Below are 14,522 nucleotides of genomic sequence, written 5' to 3'. Positions count from 1 at the left end.
GTACAGCTCTTCTCGTGCAACGTCATCTGGCACTTCAGCTTTCTTAACCTTTTCATTAATTAATTCTTCACTATTAATTATATCATCCATCGCGTCTCTGTATCTATTGTCATTGTCATGAATAAACACACTGTCGTCATAATGCTCAACGAAAACATCAGAAGTAAGAAACCTTAAACATTTTGTATCTGATTCAGATCTTGCTAAACACTCAAAAAATTTCAAACATATCGGCATTCCGGTAACAGTCAAATTCACACTTCCTTCTTTAAAGTTCAAAATTGCCTTATGTGCGTTAAGAAACTCCATACCTAATATAATTTGTGTGTTGAGTAATGGAACAATAATAAAATTAGCAGAAAATTCGTATCCTTGACAAATGAAATTTAAGTTGGTCTGTTGTTTGACTTCCACACTTTTTCCAGAAATCGCTTCTCGAATTGTAGTTTTAGAAACAGGTAACACAGGACAAGCAATAGTTCTTACACATATACGAAAAACTGATTCACTAATGACATTCAGTGGGCTCCCAGAATCTAAAACTGCAGTGAACTTATTCTTACCCACACATACTTCAATAACAGGATGTAAAAATGCGTCTACATTATTTTCCTTTTCGTCTAGCAAAATGTCTCTCATGTCTTCAAGGCGTACGTAGTGTAAAGTCGTAGTGTCATTACTTTCTGAACCGTCTATATTGCTGCCAGAAGCCGAAGCTGCAAGTCATTGTCGATTGTTTGCGTCACGTCTTTGATTATTCACGTCATTTCGCGGATCAATTTCTACGATTTGCACTTGTCTCTCTGAAGTTCTGTCACGCGGAGGATGCCAATTAGGTCCTTCCTGCCTGTTAGACGCAAATTCTTGGTTGTGTCTATTATTAAAATTTCTGTTTTCCTGTCTGTCTGCATAACTACTTCTTGTGTAATTTCGACTGTCACTTCTGAAATTATTGTTGTATCTACTACCCTGGTTATTTCTGAAGTAAGAATTTCTATTACTGTATGAATAATTTCTGTCTTGATGATACCGATTACTGTTTCCGTATGATTGATCATTCCGGTAGGAATTACCGCTATTATAATTGTCTGTGTAATTTCTGTTAGAACGTCTGTTATTGTCATAAGGCTGGTATCTATTGTCCTGTCTGTTTCGTCTGTCATTCTCAAAATTACCGCTATAACGTCCGTTCCGATCACTATCCCTTTTCTCTGAAAATCTATTGTAATTACTTTTACTGAAAAAATTACAAGAAGTCCCGTCGACGTTGTCATACTCAAGTTCTTGTAGCAAAGTCTTAAAAGTCTCAATGTCGTCTTTACATCTTCCGGCTAAAGCAATTTGTCTTATTGATTGTGGCAGCTTAGTTAAACAAATGCGAATTAATTCAGTCGGGCTGTAAGGGTTGGACAGGAATTGATTCTTTCGAATCATGTCTTCAAAGTATTCTGCCGGCGTGCGGAACTCAGACTGTTTAAAATTACGCTGCATAATAAGACTGTGTTTGACTCTGTCTTGCGTGTTTTCGGACCAATATGCCGATAGAAATGCATGATAAAAATCATTTAGATTATTACAATCTCTAATGAGTGCGCGCATCCGCGTCGCCGGTTCGTTTTCTAAATATCCACACATAAATTCCAGTTTGTGACTTAGTGGCCAATTTGGTGGGAGTGCGTACATAAATTGATCTAACCATGAACATGGATGTATTTCATTCTTCGAATTGCGGAAGATCTTAAATTTCCGAACAGTCAAAAAGTGTTTATAGTCAAAGTTTTCGCCTCGTGGCGACAAAGACCTACCGCGTCTGTCCCAGTCCCAATGTTGATTATTGTCAAGTTCGCGCGCCTGGCGCTCTCTTGTTGGATCCCGTAAATGAAACAAATTATTTTCTTCAAACCCCTCTGGTATCTGTGATTCTAAATTTCTTTTGCTGTCTTTTCCTACGATTTCGCCTTCAATTTGTTTGACTTGCTTTTTTAATGCCTCAAATTCCCTTTTCACGCGTTCATTAAACTTTCCCTGATTTTCAACATGCTTATTTATGTTCTGGTACTCTTCGGTTTCTGCAAATGGTAATGGAGCTGTATCATCCGAATCTCTGTCCCCATGTAAACTAAGATTTGTCAATTTATCTGAAATCTCCTCAACTCTTTCCGATAAGTCACCTATTTTTTCTTTCTGTTTATTTACGTCTTCCGTAAGTGTCGCGACTCGGGTTTCAGTATTGACACATTTGGAAGTTAACTGTTCATATTGTTGTGTTAGATTATTTATTCTGTCATTTGGTACGGATTCCTCGATTCTCTCAAATATTTCTTCCTTATCGTGTACACGTTGTAAATTTAACTCTGAAAATTTCTGTACTATCACGCGATCTCTTTCCTCCTGTTCTCTATCGTGTTCCCTTTGTCTAATCTCTACTGCAATCAATCTATTATTGTGAGCATTCAAAATCGGTTGTACTTCTTCTCTAATTTCTTTCTTTAATTCATCTTTCATGTTTTTGAAACATGTCCCTATTCGTGAATCTAACCGTGTTTCCATTGTTTCCATCTCTGTTTTAATTCTTCCTATTTGTGATCCCACTGTTTTTAAATCAGATCCCAACTGTGATCCCAGTGAGTCTAACCTTATATCCATTGTTCCCATCTCAGTTCTAATTGTTCCTGTTTGTGATCCCACTGAGTCTAACCGTGTTGCCAAAGTTCCCATCTCTGTTTTAAATTCAGATCCTAACCGTGTTTCCATTGTTCCCATTTGTGAGTCTAACCGAGATCCCAAATTTAATATTGCACCCATCAACTGCTCCATATTAAATGGTTCAAAATTCTTTTCGCCCCTAACATTTCCCGCAAAACTAACTTCCTTCTGCATAGCCCTAAAGCTATCAGTGTTCGATACTATTCCAGAATCTTCTGTCGTTAATCTCGGATTCTGTGAATTGTCTGATTGAGAAAAATTTTGAAATGGTTCCGGACTATTTTCCCGACTTATTAAATTGTTTTCCACTTCATTATTCAACATACTGTTCTCCTGTGTTGGCGAGTTCGCCATGTCAACAATTTCGTCATTCTGACTATCCATCATTTTTGCCTTTTTCATCGATCGCGTAATCATTTCCAAAACATACAAAACTCGTCACTGTACGAAAATTACACACAATGACTCTTTATCTCCAACAATACCATTTACACGAAATGTTTCCTTCAAACACGATTAACGAACAATTGAAATAATTGCACTAAATTGTCAAACCCGTAGACAAGACAACAAAAATTAAATTTTGAAAAATACCATTAGAAGAATGCCAATTACCAAATCTACACATGCAATATAGACTACAATTACTAAGCTACAAATTACTGCAACAATACTACTGTCTACTATTTTTACAATCAGAAGAATTCCAAGGGACGATCCGAAGCAGCGGTCGCCACGTGCATGGGGGCTTAATTATATAATTACGAAAATAATTTTTATTTTTCGTAACTGTATGTCCGATTACGCTGTTTCGTAAACGGTTGGCCCTGACTAGTATTTGTACGCAATCTGACTGCATAGAATAACAACAAGGAATGAAAGAAAATTTCCTTTATACAATTAATTAATTAAGTCCCCAGCAACTATAAAACGTACGAAACCAAAGCACAAGTGTAGTTGTTCTGTGTGTGGGAGTGTGATTCAACGTACACATCTGGCACGGTTCTTCTTCAACAAGACAAGAAATTTTAAATACCATTTATACTGAAGTAATTAAAAGAAAATAGAAATACTACAATTGCGCAAGAAAACCAGAATTACACTCTAATACAAGAACACAAGCCAGATGCTTTGTTGACTGAACCTGTAATGACGCATTATTTACGACATTAAAATAATAAGGAAAAAAAGCGAGTTTTGTTACCTTCATGTATATTGATGCAAAGCACTCTAATCATTACAATATCTCCATTAGAACAACATCTGCTGTCTAGCCCATCAAACAACTGCATAAAACATGGAACAAGCACTCTCCACTACGACTTCTCGACAAGAACTTTTCACTACGACATCTCAGCAAGCACTCACTACTACCACATCTCGACCGGAACTGCCAGTGGAGGCGGCTGAATAATACTCTTTGGCGCAATCTCTGGCGCTGTGGCTCAGTGTAGCCACCTTTCAACATTTCTTAGTTTAAATGTTTTACAGCAAAGCTGTGCATTTGAATAACGTGATAGTATCTTGAAATTTTTCCATTTCATCTTTGTACACACTACCGGTCTTAATCAGCTGTGGAAATATTGTTTGGGAAACTATGAGGGTGTAAAGGTTTAATACTATATTTTCAGTATTGGATTTGTGTACATTTCTTAGTTTAAATGTTTTACAGCATTGATATTGCTGCAAAATCTGTAACTACTATTAATAGCACTTATTGGTTTTTTAATTTATATTGCTTATTGATCTCTTAACTTATATTAATTGATGTTTGCTTGGTGTTTACCCTGTTTTCTGAGGTCTGTTTGTGTTCCAGTTTCCTGCGCGTTGGGGTGTGTGGGAACGGCGCCACATTCTGCTACAGTGCACAGAAGCTGTGACGTGTCTTCTAATGGGAAGTGACTCCCGGTTGGGCCCCGGCACTTAGGTGTTGTTTTGGACGATTGATCTGCTGCTTCCGGCATTTTAAGTTATGTCTCCTTTTGCCCAGGTCAGCCTGGCGTCACTGCCCGTTTGATAAACTCCCATGTATAATTTAAAAAAAAATGTTTGCCAATGAATTATATTACCTGTAACGTCTTACTCCCCCCATGAACCATGGCTCTTGCCGCTGGTGGGCAGGCTTCTGTGCCTCAGCGATACAGATGGCCGTACCGTAGGTGCAACCACAACGGAGGGGTATCTGTTGAGAGGCCAGACAAACGTGTGGTTCCTGAAGGGGGCAGCAGCCTTTTCAGTAGTTGCAGGGGCAAAAGTCTAGATGATTGACTGATCTGGCCTTGTAACACTAACCAAAACGGCCTTGCTGTGCTGGTACTGCGAACGGCTGAAAGCAAGGGGAAACGACAGCCGTAATTTTTCCCGAGGGCATGCAGCTTTACTGTATGGTTAAATGATGATGCCGTACTCTTGGGTAAAATATTCTGGGGGTAAAATAGTCCCCCATTCGGATCTCCGGGCGCGGACTACTCAAGAGGACGTCGTTATGGACGTCGTTATCAGGAGAAAGAAAACTGGCGTTTTACGGATCGGAGCGTGGAATGTCAGATCCCTTAATCGGGCAGGTAGGTTAGAAAATTTAAAAAGGGAAATGGATAGTTTAAAGTTAGATATAGTGGGAATTAGTGAAGTTCGGTGGCAGGAGGAACAAGGCTTTTGGTCAGGTGAATACAGGGTTATAAATACAAAATCAAATAGGGGTAATGCAGGAGTAGGTTTAATAATGAATAAAAAAATAGGAGTGCGGGCAAGCTACTACCAACAGCATAGTGAACGCCTTATTGTGGCCAAGATAGACACGAAGCCCACGCCTACTACAGTAGTACACGTTTATATGCCAACGAGCTCTTCAGGTGATGAAGAAATTGATGAAATGTATGAGGAGATAAAAGAAATTATTCAAGTAGTGAAGGAAGACGAAAATTTAATAGTCATGGGTGACTGGAATTCGAGAGTAGGAAAAGGGAGAGAAGGAAACTTAGTAGGTAAGAAATGAAAGAGGAAGCCGTCTGGTAGAATTTTGCACAGAGCATAACTTAATCATAGCTAACACTTGGTTCAAGAATCATAAAAGAAGGTTGTATACATGGAAGAATCCTGGAGATACTAGAAGGTATCACATTTAGAACCCAGGTTTTAAATTGTAAGACATTTCCAGGAACAGATGTGGACTCTGACCACAATCTATTGGTTATGTACGAACTGTAGATTAAAACTGAAGAAACTGCAAAAAGGTGGGAATTTAAGGATATGGGACCTGGGTAAACTGACTAAACCAGAGGTTGTACAGAGTTTCAGGGAGGGCATAAGGGAACAATTGACAGGAATGGGGGAAAGAAATACAGTAGAAGAAGAATGGGTAACTTTGAGGGATGAAGTAGTGAAAGCAGCAGAGGATAAAGTAGGTCAAAAGACGGGGGCTAGTAGAAATCCTTGGGTAACAGAAGAAATATTGAATTTAATTGATGAAAGGAGAAAATTTAAAAATGCAGTAAATGAAGCAGGCAAAAAGGAATACAAACGTCTCAAAAATGAGATCGACAGGAAGTGCAAAATGGCTAAGCAGGGATGGCTAGAGGAAAAATTTAAGAATGTAGAGGCTTATCTCACTAGGGGTAAGATAGATACTGCCTATAAGAAAATTAAAGAGACCTTTGGAGAATAGAGAACCACTTGTATGAATATCAAGAGCTCAGATGGTAACCCAGTTCTAAGCAAAGAAGGGAAAGCAGAAAGATGGAAGGAGTATATAGAGAGTCTATACAAGGGCGATGTTCTTGAGGACAATATTATGGAAATGGAAGAGAATGTAGATGAAGATGAAATAGAAGATATGATACTGCGTGACGAGTTTAACAGACCACTGAAAGACCTAAGTGGAAACAAGGCCCCGGGAGTAGACAACATTCCATTAGAACTACTGACGGTCTTGGAAGAGCCAGTCCTGACAAGACTCTACTATCTGGTGAGCAAGATGTATGAGACAGGCGAAATATCCTCAGACTTCAAGAAGAATATAATAATTCCAATCCCAAAGAAAGCAGATGTTGACATATGTGAAAATTACCGAACTATCATTGTAATAAGTCAGAGCTGAAAAATACTAACGCGTATTCTTTACAGACGAAACTAGACTACAGAGAAACTAGTAGAAGCCGACCTCGGGGAAGATCAGTTTGGATTCCGTAGAAATATTGGAACACGTGAGGCAATACTGACCTACGACTTATCTTAGGAGAAAGATTAAGAAAAGGTAGACCTACGTTTCTAGCATTTGTAGACTTAGAGAAAGCTTTTGACAATGTTGACTGAAATACTCTCTTTCAAATTCGGAAGGTGGCAGGGGTAAAATACAGGGAGCGAAATGCTATCTACAATTTGTACAGAAACCAGATGGCAGTTATAAGAGTCGAGGGACATGAAAGGGAAGTAGCTGTTGGGAAGGGAGTGAGACAGGGTTGTAGCCTATCCCCGATGTTATTCAATCTGTATATTTAGCAAGCAGTAAAGGAAACAAAAGAAAAATTCGGAGTAGGTATTAAAATCCATGGAAAGAAATAAAAACTTTGAGGTTCGCCGATGACATTGTAATTCTGTCAGAGACAGGAAAGGACTTGGAAGAGCGGTTGAACGAAATGGACAGGTTCCAGAATGAGATTTTCACTCTGCAGCGGAGTGTGCGCTGATATGAAACTTCGCGGCAGATTAAAACTGTGTGCCCGATCGAGACTCGAACTCGGGGCCTTTGCCTTTCGCGGGCAAATGCTCTACCATCTAAGCTACCGAAGCACGACTCACGCCCCGTCTCACAGCTTTACTTCTGCCAGTATCAGGAGAACTTCTGTAAAGTTTGGAAGGTAGGAGACGAGATAATGGCAGAAGTAAAGCTGTGAGACCGGGCGTGTGTCGTGCTTCGGTAGATCAGATGGTAGAGCACTTGCCCGCGAAAGGCAAAGGTCCCGAGTTCGAGTCTCAGTATCAGGAGAACTTCTGTAAAGTTTGGAAGGTAGGAGACGAGATAATGGCAGAAGTAAAGCTGTGAGACCGGGCGTGTGTCGTGCTTCGGTAGATCAGATGGTAGAGCACTTGCCCGCGAAAGGCAAAGGTCCCGAGTTCGAGTCTCGGTCGGGCACACAGTTTTAACCTGCCAGGAAGTTTCGAAATGGACGGTGTCTTGAAAGTAGGATGTAAGATGAACATCAACAAAAGCAAAACGAGGATAATGGAATGTAGTCGAATTAAGTCGGGTGATGCTGAGGGAATTAGATTTGGAAATGAGACACTTAAAATAGTAAAGGAGTTTTGCTATTTGGGGAGCAAAATAACTGATGATGGTCGAAGTAGAGAGGATATAAAATGTAGACTGGCATTGGCAAGGAAAGCGTTTCTGAAGAAGAGAAATTTGTTAACAGCGAGTGTAGATTAAAATGTCAGGAATTCGTTTCTGAAAGTATTTGTATGGAGCGTAGCCATGTATGGAAATGAAACATTGACGATAAATAGTTTGGACAAGAAGAGAATAGAAGCTTTCGAAATGTGGTGCTACAGAAGAATGCTGAAGATTAGATGGGTGGATCACATAACTAATGAGGAGGTATTGTATAGCATTGGGGAGAAAATAAATTTGGGGCACAACTAGACTAAAAGAAGGGATCGGTTGGTAGGACATGTTCTGGGGCATCAAGGGATCGCCAATTTAGCACTGGAAGGCAGCGCGGAGGGAAAAAAATGGGAGAGGGAGACCAAGCGATGAATACACTAAGCAGATTCAGGAGGATGTAGGTTGCAGTAAGTACTGGGAGATGAAGAAGCTTGCACAGGATAGAGTAGCATGGAGAGCTGCATCAAACCAGTCTCAGGATTGAAGATCACAACAACAACAACAACAACGTCTTACTTGTGTTATTGCTAGTAAGTTGTGTACCATTTACATCTCGAACAGTTTAGCTATCGATATATATGTATATATTTGGTACCACATTCCACATTTCTTTAAATCACTTCTGATGTAATTTACTGTTCGTTAAGTAATTGTAATTTGCTGCTTGCTTAAGAAGGAAGCTGCCGTTTTTCGATATTATCTTAATGATGGCCACGTGTTGGTTGTGTGTTACCTATTTGATTCATGTGGTCTAAATACATTGTTAATTTATTTATTGAATTGCTAGTTGTTGTGCTTAAGGAGTGACATTATAGAGGCCTTGTTAACATAATTCGGATTCCACCTGGAACTAATAGTGTGATTCACGTCTCGATAAAAAACATTTTCAACAGTCTAAAGCACTTTTCAGAAAATGGCCAGGCAATATAATTTCCATTACCTCTTTGTCTTTTCCGATTTATTAGCGGAACAGTATTGTTTAACGTCAGTCATTTCTGCGATGTCAGTTTGCATCATCGCATATTATGAATTTGACGGAATAAGGCGACGACGATTTCCTACTCCGTTCCAGTTCTGTCTAAATATAACTATCAGTTATTGTGAAGTGTCTGAATGCATTAATTTTCATTTATCACGTGCGCCTGGCGTAAGAAAAAATGGTTTGTTTTCCTCATCCAATAGACACTTCGCATTTTTGTGACGACTAACGAGAATAAAAAAGGAACTGTCTCATTGTCAGCAAAATTATTCAAAATAATTTATTCAAAAATCATCATAATAAATGTGCGACAGGAATCGTTATAAAATATTTTGTTGATGAATTAAAAGTTCCGATGGATGGGAGTCCTCAGTAATAAAAATCACACAATGCCTTTATTATCTTTCTTTTGCTGGTTAGTTGTGTAACATTTATATCTTCAACAGTTTAGCTATCGATATGAACTGCAAGTTATTCAAAAAATTAACGAAGTATGATATTTTCGGATTGGTTGAGTGCTTAAAATTCCCGTGTGTGCACCTTGGACTTCGCGCTTCGCGGCACTACTTCCCCTTGTCACGGCTGCGTCGGCTTATTCTGCGATTCGGCGCTGGGCGGGAAGGGCTGTACAGACCGCTGTTATAAGCGATTCCTTCTGCGGCAAAAATGAATGAATAACTTCAATATCTTTAATAATTCTTGCAGAGCGCCTTAGCAGTTAAAATTTTGACTGAGCGTGTTTTTGGGTGTTGTCTTCCTGTATGAAAACTTTCAGGCTGTGTTTCGGCTGTTAGCTTCACTACTCTCCTGCTATGTGTTTGTCCCTCCCGACCGCCGCTGTGTCGCTGGAACGTACGACACGTCCTCGCACACCGACCGCCCTAGGCGGATTTGGATCTCGATATGCAACAGAAAAAAATAAGCTGAAAAAGGAAAAATAAATATTTGTAGAATTTGTTGATTTAATAGAGGCTTTTAACAGTGCGACTGTTGAAGGTAGTGGGGATAAAATACAAAGAGCGATAAGTTATCTCCAGCTTGCATAGAAACCAGACTGCAGTTATAAGAGACGCGGATGAAAGAGACGCAATAGCTGAGGCCGTGAGACAAGATAGTAACAGAAACCCCAACGTCTATTCATTGGAGCCACAAGAATCACTGGCTACATCTGAAAAACAAGTTTGATTATTTACATTATTTTCACGAAGCAGGAACGACAACTAGAAGCGGCAAGGCGCAGCGAGGATTGCGATGGAGTTCGTGTTTCACAGGCGCAATCGTCACGCATCGCAAGCCGACCTCCAATATGCACGCGCAGACCACAAAAGCCTGACACGTACAGCATCAATAACCACAAAGCTGAATGGGCGTTCTCGGGGAAGCGTCGTTTTAATCAGCCGCTCAGCGCTGAAAGCCGCAACAGGCCCATTATTTCATTGCGTTTGCTGCGTCATTGCAGCCACCGGTTTATGGCCTTTTTTAGAGTGGGAAAATCTTCTTTTCCTGTCATTCATACAATCTAGCGAGGAAATAGTTGGCTTAACCACTGTTACTTCAAACTTTCTTTGTAATTTTTTTGGTGTTTTTGTAATAGTAACTACGTGCTGCTAATCCCTGACCGCTCGTTTAGCTAAACATACAGGTGGCTGTGAACTAACGAAAACTCATGAACAAAGAGACTTCTACAGAAGTGCGCCACCTCCGGCCTCCAAAGTAGCTACATGTCGTCGCAGGACACATGCATCCCGTCCGGTACTTGTTCCCGCAGGAATTCTATACCATTCAACTTACAGTGCGGTCTCTCGTTTTCTCAGAGATGACAGAAAGTTGCTTTGGATTATCTGACGATGGAAGATTCCGGTGTAAAGTGGGGGCATTATTATCTCTGACGACCCTGTAGTTCCTATGAAGCAAAATCTACACCACTGGACGCATTTGGCTGTCTCAAATTCTCCCGTAGACCAATCTCATTTTTAATTCGTAGATGGACGGTAACACTACACTCATATATCAGAGCAAAACTACCTCCAGGTTCAGCAAGATGCCAAGTAATCAAACGGTATGAAGATGATAATGTCTTAATGTCAGTCGACGGCGAGTTCCTCGAAAGCAAGGTACAGAGTCGGATAGAGTAGAAAACCGGGCGTGCACTTTTAAAAGGATTCGTCTCTGACTAAGCAGGGATCTACGGAAAAAGTAAATCTGTGTAGCCAGACAAGGATTGGAACCCTGCTCCTTCAAAATGCGAGTCCTGTGTCATATTTGCGCCACCTAGCTTGGCAAGGTTGTGGATGTCTGGATGAGTAATTTTCCTTTACTTTTTTCGTTTTGTACAGTCGACTGGTTTCTGTCTGCCTGTCGTCAAACGTGTATAGCATTACGAGAAGTATTTTTGTGTCTTAGAGGTGTTGAAATTATGCTTTCTGGTACTTCCAACTCTGCTGAGGCGGTACTTATCAGGGAATGGTCCAGTCTGACCTGTCGAAACCTACCCCGAAAATTCCGTGCAGGTAGAATTCACCGAGAGAAATGCACTATCAAAATTTTAATTGCTAAGGCGCACTGCAAGTAGTTTAAAAAATGTTAAAGTTCCTCATTTCTACCGCACGAACAACCGCTTATAAGACCTGTGTGTACAGTGCTTCCTGCCTAGCGCTCGAATTGACAAATACAGTGAACAGCCAGAATATTGTGCCTGCCTAACTAACAGGCGTTATGTCCACATTTGGCACGGATAACAGCGGCGACGCGCCGTGGTATGGAAGCAACGAGGCCTTGGTACACCGCTAGAGGCATTTGGCACCACATCCGTATACACTAGTCACATGCTGTTGTTGTGGTGTTCAGTCCTGAGACTGGTTTGATGCAGCTCTCCATGCTACTCTATCCCGTGCAAGCTTCTTCACCTCCCAGCACCTACTGCAACCTACATCCTTCTGAATCTGTTTAGTGTACTCAACTCTTGGTCTTCCTCTACGATTTTTACCCTCCTCACTGCCCTCCAATGCTAAATTGGTGATCCCTTGGTGCCTCAGAACATGTCCTACCAACCGATCCCTTCTTCTAGTCAAGTTGTGCCACAAACTCCTCTTCTCCCCAATGCTATTCAATACCTCCTCACTAGTTATGTGATCTACCCATCTAAACTTCAGCATTCTTCTGTAGCACCAGATTTTGAAAGCTTCTATTCTCTTCTTGTCTAAACTATTTATCGTCCACGTTCCACTTCCATACATGGCTACACTCCATACAAATACTTTCAGAAACGAATTCCTGACATTTTAATCTACACTCAATGTTAACAAATTTCTCTTCTTCAGAAACGCTTTCCTTGCCATTGCCAGTCTACATTTTGTATCCTATCTACTTCGACCATGATCAGATATTTTGCTCCCCAAATAACAACACTCCTTCACTACTTTAAGTGTCTCATTTCCTAATCTAATTCCGGCAGCATCTCCCGATTTAATTCGACTACATTCCATTATCCCCGTTTTGCATTTGTTGATGTTCATGTTATATCATCCTTTCAAGACATTGTCCATTCCGTTCAACTGCTCTCCCAGGTCCTTTGCTGTCTCTGACAGAATTACATCGGCGAACCTTAAAGTTTTTATTTCTTCTTCATGGATTTTAATACCTGCTCTGTATTTTTCTTTTGTTTCCTTTACTTCTTGCTCGATATACAGATTGAATAACATCGGGGACAGGCTACAACCCTGTCTCACTCCCTTCCCAACCACTGCTGTCCTTTCATGCCCCTCGACTCTTATAACGGCCATCTGGTTTCTGTACAAATTGTAAACAGCCTTTCGCTCCCTGTATTTTACCCCTGCCACCTTCAGAATTTGAAAGAGAGTATTCCAGTCAACATTGTCAAAAGTTTTCTCTAAGTCTACAAATGCTAGAAACGGAGGTTTGCCTTTTCTTAATATAGCTTCTAAGATAAGTCGTAGGGTCAGTATTGTCTCACGTGTTCCAACATTTCTGCGGAATCCAAACTGATCTTCCCCGAGGTCGGCTTCTACCAGTTTTTCCATTCGTCTGTAAAGAATTCGTGTTAGTATTTTGCAGCTGTGGCTTATTAAACTGATAGTTCGGTAATTCTCACATCTGTCAACACCTCCTTTCTTTCGGATTGGAATTATTGTATTCTTCTTGAAGTATGAGGGTATTTCACCTGTCTCATACATCTTGCTCACTAAATGGTAGAGTTTTGTTAGGTCTGGCTCTCCCAAGGCCGTCGTTAGTTCTAGTGGGATGTTGTCTACTCCCGGGGCGTTGTTTCGCCCTAGATCTGTCAGTGCTCTGTCAAAATCTTCACGCAGTATCATATCTCCCATTTCATCTTCATCTACATTCTCTTCCATTTCCATAATATTGTCCTTAAGTACATCGCCCTTGTATAAACCCTCTATATACTCCTTCCACCTTTCTGCTTTCCCTTCTTTGCTTAGTACCTGGGTTTCCATTTGTGCTCTTGATATTCATGCAAGTCGTCCTTTTTTATCCAAAGGTCTCTTTAATTTTCCTGTAGGCAGTATCTATCTTACCCTTAGTGATATGTGCCTCTTCATCCTTACATTTGTCCTCTAGCCATGCCTGCTTAGCCATTTTGCACGTCCTGCCGATCTCATTTTTGAGACGTTTGCATTCCTTTTTGCCTGCTTCATTTACTGCATTTTTGTATTTTCTCCTTTCATCAATTAAATTCAATATTTCTTCTGTTACCCAAGCATTTCTATTAGCCCTCGTCTTTTTACCAACTTGATCCTCTGCTACCTTCACTATTTCATCTCTCGAAGCTACCCATTCTTCTTCTACTGTATTTCTTTCCCTCATTCTTATCAGTCGTGCCCTAATGCTCTCCCTGAAGCTCTCTACAACCTCTGGTTCTTTCAGTTGAGATCTGACACCACGCTCAATCACATCCCAGATGTTTTCGATGAGGTTCAGATCTGGCGAGTTGGGGGGCCAACACCTCAAATGGAACTCTGCCCTGTGTTCCTCGAATCACTCCATCACACTCTTGGATCTGTGAAATGGAGGATTATCTTTTGAAACATACCACTGCCGTCAAGAAACATGATCGTCGTGAAGGAGTGTACGTGGTCTGCAACCAGGGTACGGTACTCCTTGGCCGTCATCGTGCCTTGTAAGAGCTCCATTGGACCCACGGATGCCCTTGTTGAATGTTCCCCTGAGCATAATGGAGCCTCCGTCAAGTTGTCTCCGCCCCGCAGTACAGGCGTCAAGGAGCTGTTACCCTGGAAGACGACTGATTCGTGTCCTCACATCGCCATGATGAAGAAGGTGTCGGGACTCATCAGACCGAGCAACGTTCTGCCGCTGCGCCAGCATCTGGTGCCGATGGTCACGTGCCCATTTCAGTCGTAGTTGCCGATGCCGTGGTGTTACCATTGGCACGTGCATGGGTTGCCGTCTGCAGAGGCCCAT

The 14,522-nt window shown here is 41.0% G+C and overlaps 1 pseudogene; it reads right to left on the bottom strand.

The window, feature by feature from the left end:
• LOC124591264 overlaps positions 1 to 14,522 on the bottom strand; it is a 65,606-nt pseudogene that overhangs the window by 578 nt on the left and 50,506 nt on the right.

This window comes from Schistocerca americana, chromosome 1 (assembly GCF_021461395.2).
Source record: "Schistocerca americana isolate TAMUIC-IGC-003095 chromosome 1, iqSchAmer2.1, whole genome shotgun sequence".
Classification (NCBI taxonomy): Eukaryota; Metazoa; Arthropoda; class Insecta; order Orthoptera; family Acrididae; genus Schistocerca; species Schistocerca americana.
Note: the sequence above shows the minus strand (reverse complement) of the source record. Positions and strands in the feature narration are given on the sequence as shown.